The sequence below is a fragment of the Rutilus rutilus genome, assembly GCF_951802725.1.
Source record: "Rutilus rutilus genome assembly, chromosome: 20".
Lineage (NCBI taxonomy): Eukaryota > Metazoa > Chordata > Actinopteri > Cypriniformes > Leuciscidae > Rutilus > Rutilus rutilus.
Genome location: NC_140225.1, coordinates 30,048,111 through 30,055,918, shown reverse-complemented (window position 1 = coordinate 30,055,918; position 7,808 = coordinate 30,048,111). Strand labels below are relative to the sequence as shown.

The window sequence follows — 7,808 nt, the reverse complement described above, 5'->3', positions numbered from 1 at the left end:
GAACTAATCCTTTAACTGGCTACTCTCTGCTGTCTCCGACGACGACATATTTTCCTGTTGGCCACCATAACTTTTGTTGGTTGCAATTCGCAACCTCACCACTAGATGCAGCTAAAAATCACACACTGCACCTTTAAAGCACAATAAAAACACCACACATTAAAAACTTGATTTTCACCACAGGGGGACTGTAATAATAAAATAGCCCAATTTATTATAACATAAATATGAATAAAATAAAATAAAATACCATGTATCAAATATCGTTTCATATCAGTTTAATGCAGAAGTGAGTGTCTCTGAAACTCACATTTTGTATTAATATAATTTTAATATCAATATTTGTTTAAAAGTATTGATACCTTTAAGTAAGTAACTTGTGAGCCTCGATACATTGATGCTGCTGTAGACCTATCGATATGCCCATCCTTAATAATAACAGCTATGGCGGGAAACACCTGTTGTTCACCATTTATGCTGAAGGCCCACTGAAGTGCCTTGAAACGCGCAGCATTATTCAATGTGTTGACGACGTAGGCTGCATCTGAAATATAAACAGCTGACTTGTTGCCTCACTGCTTTATCAGGCAATTCCTCACAGGTACCTCACAAAACTGATTTCAGACAGACTTGATATGCAGCTAAATAGAGTGAGCTTTGGTGAAAACTAAGCAAATATTTACTAGTAGTCATTTCTCGCTAGAAATGACATTAGAAGTGGAAAACGTTGGTCAAAAACGTACATTTACACACAAACTGACCAGCAACCGCAACTTTTAGATGCCATCTTTCTTTTTCTAGCTCAACTGTCACCGAATGGAAAGCACAGGATTGTGGGATATAATAGGCAGTGAAGGATATATCAATGCTGCCTTCAAAAATCCATCAGAAGAAGGTTTCTCAGGAGACAGGAGGTGAAGCTAACATGGAGTCCTCCAAAGGCAGCATTTATAAGTTTTCGGATGCAGCCGTAATTTCCGCTGAAACAGGAAGACAGGGCGGGACATATGGAACAGCTCCTCCCTTTTTAAAAAATAGCCAATAGCATTTCATTTATATCACAGCTTGGCCAGAGCCGTTGAGCTTGATAAAGTTGCAGTGTCCTCCTAATCTCCTCCATATTGCTTTAAAATATAGCATTCTGGGAAGAATTTAAATGGGTCCGATACGTTTTGTGGTCTGCGGCGACTCGATCAAATTCAAGCTCTGTGTGTCTTGTCTCTGGACCGGAGCAGACTGTGTGGCGCTTGACACGTGAAACCAGACTTCATTCGCCCCAATGGAAAACATATTTACACTGTCTGAATCGTTCCCTATCCCCTATACAGTGCACTATGTGCCATTCACCATGTATAGAAAATAGTAAATGTGTAACAAAAATGATCAATTTTATATAGCCGCAGCTTCAGCGTCTATTTATAATGTAGAGGGAGGGGCTTCAGATTCGCATTTGATCGGACAGAAAATCTGATAAGAAGCTGAGGTGCAGAGTGATGTCATCAAAACCATTGCTCCATATTGGCAGAAGTTTTGAATGCTTATATTATCTAAATGTGAATTTTGTCATTGTTTTGGAGCTCACTAGCTTATAGATAACAGTACGACTAACATATTCATACTAAAAGCCAAAAAACTTCCATTTTGATTTCAGGGGGACTTTAATAAATTGGTTTGGTTACACTTTATTTTAAGGTGTTACAGTGTAATACATTTAAGTACTGAGTAATAATAATTAACTACATGTAGCCTACTATAGGGTACGATTAAGGTTTGGTTGAAGGTTAGTTGCATGTAATTATGCATAATTTACTGTTATTACACTATGGTAAGTACATGTATACATGTAACAAGGACACTGTAAAATAAAGTGTTACCAGAAGTTTAAAGACTTGCTGCATTGTGAATATAGTCACTCAACTGCTGGCCATAACAACACAGTTTAGCTGTCACTAGGTTCATAATATAACCATATAATATAAGTGTTAAAATTAGTTTAAATTTGAATTAAACAAATAAATAGGCTATTCATGATGAAAACAAATGGTGTCTCTGCCCTGACTCCTGCCAGTGCGATCTTTAGGACCCAGGGGAACTCGAGCTCATCCATATAAAGACCGCAGATGAGGAGAAAGCAAGTGCACTAGAGTGCTGGAAAATCAACAGTCTCAACGTGTCGTTTCGCTTTTTAACTAGTCTTACCGCAGTCGTATTAAAACGGCTGGCAAGATGCAGTATAATCGACACCGAGTCCGCATGAAAGGTTTTTACTGGTGATTTCTCCATCCTCCTCACATTCTTGATAGATGACTTCTCGAAGCGGGGACAAAACTGGAACACGTTGGACTTTTATTTATCACTCTTCTCCAAAAAATAATATTGTGAAAGGATATATGACACGAGCATTTAACCAGAGATTATCCGTCGTTCAGATGAACATTTAGTGACTGCTACACCAGCTCACCTTGGAAGGTAAGTTACCAGTCTGATCACGAACTTGTACAGCAAATGAATGATTGCACCAAGATGACATCAGTGAATCACAGGCTTTCTGAAGCCTGGCAACAGAGAAACCTTTCTCAAGTCTGTTGTTTGTCTTCATTCTTGCACTGGTGCATTTTACCCAGAGATCACTTGATGCGCAGGTTGATTGATTAATTAATGTAGCAGAGATATATTTTCATCTGCTAGTCAATAATCATAATGAGAGATAGCGGAGGATCATTAAATAATTAAACTTGCATTCATGTGGTCAGTTATGTTGGTTATATATGACATATTTACAAGTCATCTAATCATTGTTTTGTGTCTCAGTCGGATTGGTCTTCATGAACAGATCCCGGACTCAGGGCTGTTTTTGTTTGCTTTGAATGTCCAGAATTGCAGTGCAAAACCCTTTCCGAAAATATTTGCTCAGGATTCATGTTTTGGTCTGATAACATGATTTTGTAGTTATGAAATAAAATTGAATTATTGTAAGTGTTTGAGAAAGAATAAGAGTTCAAATCCAAACAAGCTGTATTATTGAAAACGTAGCCTAGTTAATTTAGTCAATCGATTAAAAAAATAAGTAGGCTAATCACACATTTTTCTGTAATCAATGGCGATTAATCGCACTTAACATCAAAGTTGTAATAATTTCACATTTATTATCCAAATAATGTAGAAACAACATAAAGACAGTATCCTACATATTAAATATTTGTTTAAAGGCATCTTTTTATGAAAGAAGCCAATATCGCTTCAGTCTCTATGAAATAGACCCCCCTCAATTTGAGCCATTATAGCCATTCATCATTACAGTATAATTAAAAGCTATCAATTTTAACATTTATTAGACTTTAAACTTAAAAAAATCTTTACATAAACCCATTATAAATGTCACATGTATCTGTGACCTTCAATATATCAGGGCTCAATTTTTTTTCTATTGGCCCAGTCAGACCAGTTAAGATTTTTACTATTGTTTTTGTTGTTTCTAACCCATGTAACTTGTAAATAGCTTCAAGTAGGTAGGTCTTACAGGTACATAAACTGAATAAAGTTTTCAAACACTTCACAGTCTTCACTGCATAAATTATGAATTAAATATAGATTTCTCCTTGTTAAAGCTACAAATGTTATTCAGTCAAGAGCTGTGAGTGATTTTTCTCTTTTTTTTATTCTTTGATTATCCTTAATGACAAACAGCAGCAGGTTTGTTAGGCTGCTGTCACTTTCAGACCTGACGCACATGACACGGATCTGACACGCATCCCATTTTCACAACTCTACGTTCATTTAAGACTTCATTCATTTTACTCATTTGAGACTCTGCATTCAAGGATAGGCTACTCTACAAAACGGGCGTTTTGGCTTAATTTTGTGTGTTTTTGTTGTCTGAAGGGGCTTTCTGTGCGCACGAGTCATGTGTGTGTCACACAGATCGGAGATTCACAGATGCGCGCCAGTACCGCACTGCATGCCGTTTTCTTTTGTGTCACACTTAAATGATTTGAATGAATAAGAGCGTGATCTTATATTGTAACATTAGCAAAAAGATGACAGGAAAAAAACAGATGCTGCCTTAATTGCTTTAAATATTTTTAACACGTTAAACCAAAAAAGTTAATTGCGTTCATTAACGCGTTCATTTTGACAGCACTAAGTGAATTACGTAGAGAACCAAGTGTTCCATTTGAGAAAAATGGATTTAAAAATGTTAATTATATAATATAATTATAATATAAATAATTATAATAATCTAGCACACCACACAAGCAATGTGAGAAAATTGTACGTTGCTCTTTAATATCGATTTTAAAACACCAAACTCTGTGTTAGTACATTAAAGGCAGCAGCACTAAATGTGCCTGACAGTAATAAAGGGATTGTTCACCCAAAATGTAAATTCTGTCATTAATTACTCACCCTCATGTCGTTCCAAACCTGTAAGACATTTGTTCATCTTCGGAACACAAGTCAAGATCTTTTTAATGAAATCTGAGAGTTTTCTGACCCTTTTTCTGACCATTGACAGCTACCATTTTCAAGCCTCAGAAAGGTAGTAAAGACATCATTAAAGTAATCCATATGACTCCACCCACTGCGCAATATGACGTCGGAGTGACGTCATTTTCGGTCCATTGAAGGGGTTGTTTTGTGACGCCAGGCAACGTCTTTTTTTCGACGTCTTCCGCACGTCTAATGTTGACGTCCATCCACAAAAGTTCGTTTGTGGGAAGAAGGAAGGAGACGGGTTCGGCTTGCTGTGGATCGTGTGTTTTAGATAAGTCTTTTCCAAACAATAATCGCGCTCAGTGCGCTCAAACAAAACAGCGGCTTCTTTAGGCTTCTCCTCATGAGACGACAGGCACGCACACACACACACTTCTTGTTCTTGTTTTCCCTGGGAATCAAACCCGTGATCTTAGCGTTACAAGCGACAACGCTCTACTGTTTGAGCTACAGCATCACACTTTTGTACGCGTCTCCAGTTATCACCTGATGCTGAGACGATCAAATGGAGTTTTTGGAAAATGATCTTAAATAATTATAAATAATCTGTATTCATATGTATTAATCATGTTGATAATAACAATGTTGATATTTGTAAATATTTTTTTTTTTACATAGTAATCATGTAAATTTCCTGCACCTGTCATAGACGTCCAAATGACGTCCAAAAAAATTACCCAGTTCAAAGGTCCAATGTTGAACGTCAATATGACGTCCAAGTTGGGTCATGGTTGAACGTCCAAATAGTGGACCTAGTTTGGACGTCGAATAGATGTCCAGAATTGGTCATGGACCGACGGACCCAATATAGACATGATCTGCACGTCTATCCGATGTCCAATGTTTAGTGGGCAGTGTTAATCCATGTAACCGCAATTTTATGAAGTGACGTGAGTGCTTTGTTAGGGCAAAAAAAACCCTGCAATAATTTACCACTTTATTTACAAAATATTAATCTCCAATGTGCAACAGCATCTGCTCTCGTCAACACAACACACATATTTAGTAAATTTTTTGTAAATAAAGTGGTAAATTGTGTTTCTTTTTGGTGTTGTTTTTTTGCACCAATGAAGCACTCACGTCGCTTCAAAACTAAGGTTAAACCACTGGAGTCACATGGATTACTTTAATGATGTCTTTACTACCTTTCTGGGGCTTGAAAGCGGTAGTTGCGTAGACTGTCAATGGAGGGACAGAAAGCTCTCAGATTTAATCAAAAAGATTTTCATTTGTGTTCCGAAGATGATTGAAAGTCTTACGGTTTTGGAACAACATGAGGGTGTCATTTTTTGGTGAACTAACCCTTTAAGGCTGTACTGAAGACAGAGCATTTGACCAATCAGATGAAAGGGGCGTTTCAGCACCACCCACATGTGTGAATGAAATATGGAAGCCATGAACCGATTTGTAAACCACAAACAAAAAATGAGAAATTGAGCCAAAATCAGTGTTCTGTGTCTGTTAAACTACACGAAACAAAAAACAAACAAACAAACAAACATTTTTTCATTTCTCGTTATTTCTTTTCAGAGAGTATATCAAACGTGTAACCGACTGTTGTTTTCAATTCTATATATTTTTTTAAAGATTGGAGGAATATGTTCATTACGATTTACAAGCCTAGAAAACATGGAGTTCCTCACTTTCAGAAACCTGCTCCTCATATCTGTTAAAAAGACATTTTCATTTACTTTGTGAATTTTGTTGGCCAATAAGTTTTCTAAAGTCTAAGTTTTATAAGAGGCTTATACCAGACTATCATGGTTTGTTTTAATTATACATTTTTTTGATACAGTAACCTATATGGGATTTTCTATGGCTGATGCCGATATCTATAAGGCAGAGTGGCTGATATAATATACAGAAGACAATTAAGTATCAGCAAATGAGTGGTACACAAACTTGCTCAACTGAAAAGAAAGCTTATCTTACGCAACATTTACTCAAACCTCACTAAAACAGAAACAAAAAATGTTTATTATCAATTGACAAAGCTGTCAGTAGAATTTGGGGATATAAACACTTCTGTCTGAAAACCGCTAAATGTTGTACGATTACATGGCCTGGACAAAATATCGGTCTATCGCTAATGTTTAATGTTTCATTCCTGGAGTCTTTAATGTGGTATTGATGTTTTCACACTAGCCCTGTTAAACTGATGTATGTTTCCTTGGAGGGCATCCAGTGCTGTTTAGCGTATCTAAAACAGTGTCAAATCTGAGGGCCAAAGTGCTGAGATCAGGTATTAGAGTTCCTACTCTTTAAAGTACCACTGCAAAGTGTAGGAACGAAGCATCGAAATGTTTACAGGACACTGCTGATGGTGTGATGGATTTTTCTGTGCTCATGGCAGTGGAGTCGAAATCAGATTAGGATGCTGCACACCCATTAGGTGCCCCAGCAATGGACACCGCTTTTATTCGGCACACTGCTGAACTTAGCAGAAAAGAAAGTTTGTGTATTGGGCAACCTGGCTGTAGGGTTTTAGATAACTCTGCAAATTGATGGCCTAGACATGCATTTTATTAGAGCAACCAACATTCACTTGATTGAGAAACAACAATACAATGGTCTTTTGAGAGTTCAGAGGAAAAAACAAACAAAGTTGGTATGAAGACTATTCTAATCTATGACAGTCGGAGAACATCAGACATTTGTCAATGCATGATCTGTATTTATCTGAAAAAATAAATATATATATTACATTTAGTTTAGTCTTAAATATTCACTATAAAAATATTAAACTCAATTGCAATTCAGAGTTCAATTACAGTTTTTTAATAATTTGAATTATTTTTTTTTTGTCAGATTCAAATTGCATAAATAAAATTAAGAAAACACAGACATGCATGTGTGTTTTTATATACTGTATATATACTTTTTTAATGCCAGTTATTAATTGTCAGCGTGGATTCTCATTAGATTGTTGTTGTTGTTGTTGTACTTCTTTTAAAATGTATGAATTATTATTTATTTATTTTTTTTTTTTTTACATATTACAGTCCTTAGACATTTTTTTTTAATGGTACAGAATTTAAATGTAATTATGAAAATTGGGGAGGTACATGAAAAAAATTGCTAAATTAATTGTTCTGTATAAATACCAAGTTCTGGCATGAAACTCTAGATGGCGCAGGCTGATTGGTCCTTAACGCAACTGGATGACATTTGCATCGTTTACTACATGGCACAAGCTGATTGGTTCCTTTTGCATCTGCAGCCAATAAGCTTGCTACTCAGCATTCAAATAGCTGGTTATCGTTTACTATAGCAGTTTCCAGTGCGCTTCAGAGTTCCTCTGAAACCCTCCACCT

At 36.3% G+C, this 7,808-nt stretch overlaps 1 protein-coding gene across 1 annotated transcript in view; it reads left to right on the top strand.

Annotated features, from left to right (window-relative positions):
* The first annotated feature begins 2,137 nt into the window (after positions 1–2,137).
* The window catches only part of syndig1 (synapse differentiation inducing 1), a 54,259-nt gene continuing 48,588 nt past the window's right edge, over positions 2,138–7,808 (top strand). Inside the window, exon 1 of the mRNA XM_084390943.1 lies at positions 2,138–2,469. The gene's annotated coding sequence lies outside the window, so the exon portion shown is untranslated. The remainder of the gene's footprint in view (positions 2,470–7,808) is intronic.